The 1593-nt window shown below is 40.7% G+C and overlaps 1 pseudogene; it reads right to left on the bottom strand.

Moving 5' to 3' along the window:
- Positions 1-331: 331 nt before the first annotated feature.
- On the bottom strand, positions 332-772 carry LOC113198761 (2-iminobutanoate/2-iminopropanoate deaminase pseudogene; annotated as a pseudogene).
- Positions 773-1593: the final 821 nt, after the last annotated feature.

Raw genomic sequence — 1593 nt, 5'->3', positions numbered from 1 at the left:
AACCCAGTGAAAGGTTTAAGTTTTTTGGAGCAAACTCCACTTTCAAAGGCATTATTTCATCTGAACTTCAAGATGACCTATGAGGCCAGGCAACGGCTATTATTTCTAATACCAAGAAATGAAAAGGAATGAAGGACTGGAGAAGTGGATTTCCTGTGTCACTTGTCAGAGTTCACACCATTATTAGATGTCAGAGGGGCTGCCCAGGTGTTCTGATCCCAAGCCCACACTGCACTCATATGGCAAGTCCTGCCACAGAGAAGCTTCCAGAATCTCCCATGCAAACCATGATAACTTCAGATATTTTAGTTACACGTACACTTTTCCAACATCAGTTGTAAATCAAGATATTATTTAAAGACATGATGAGAACAACACTGTGCCTACTTATATTTGCACTGCTGTGAGGTCTTTGGATAGATACTGCTTCAATCTCAGTGTGCACTCCTTTGGGTAAAGCAGCAGCCTGGTAAGTAGCTCTAGTAGGAAAATTACTTTTGAAACACTGTTTGTAGATTTCATTGACAGTTTCAAAGTCATTTATGGCAGCCAGAAAAACAGTTGCTTTTCCCACATTAGTGAAATCACAGCCTGTGGCGTTCAGATTGTCACCCATGTTCATAAGAGCTGCTTTAGTTTCTGCCCCTCCTGGAACAGGGTTTATGCCTGTCTGTCCAGAGATGTAAATGATCCTGTCAAATAACACTTGATTGTAGAGACCAAAGGCCCCTGGGGCTTTTGTTGTGTTGATCTTGTTTTTAATCAGGGACATGACTAGTTCTTCTTTTGTGTGCTCCTTTCTTCAGGAGAAGAAATCCCTAAACCAACCCTACCTGCTACCTAAGAAACCTCTCACTTTGGTTTCTTAGGCAATATTTTTTTTACATTGTCTAGAAATTATTTATTTTTACACAATAAAAAGTTTTACACCAAAGAATAAAAACACTTTTCTCAATAAATGCTATTATTTGAATACCAATATTAGACAAAGCATGTGCACAAAATCACTCTGTGGTTTAATTAAGGGGGACTTTGAAAAGAAAAGATTGGCCTGGATTCTCTGCATGATCCCAGTGTAATTCCAAGAGCCCCTTTAAAGCAAAGAGGGAGCAGAGAAACCATGGTGGAAGCAGAGTTGGAGTGATTCATTCTGAAGATGGGGGGAAGGGACTCCACCAAGATATAGAATAGGGTGTCATGATGGGCAAAAGGTGCGTCTTACGAGGAGGAGAAATAAAGAATGTCCACGCACTTCTGCCTTTTTCAATGCTTTATTCACTCAAATCTCTCAATACAATTTTACTCTATAGGTTCTTAATCAAGAAAATAACAATCCTTAATGCTAGGCACTGCAATAGACATAATCAACTCACAGCAAACAATTTTAGATTACTTCCAAGCATTGCAAACACACTTAATCATGACAGACTCATGACAGACATTCCCTCTGCAGGCTAAGCTCAAGTGTCAGGTCAAAAGTCTCAAGGCTTAGGCTATAAGTCCATCAGTGATCAGGTCAGGAGCCAAGGCAGGCTTCTCCTGGAGTGGAGCTGGCGGCTGGTTGAGGAGAGAGTCATAAGGAGAAGTCATGGC

Source organism: Urocitellus parryii, chromosome 3 (assembly GCF_045843805.1).
Source record: "Urocitellus parryii isolate mUroPar1 chromosome 3, mUroPar1.hap1, whole genome shotgun sequence".
NCBI classification, from domain to species: domain Eukaryota; kingdom Metazoa; phylum Chordata; class Mammalia; order Rodentia; family Sciuridae; genus Urocitellus; species Urocitellus parryii.
The sequence above is the reverse complement of the archived record's forward strand: the minus strand, read 5'-3'. Positions and strand labels throughout refer to the sequence as shown.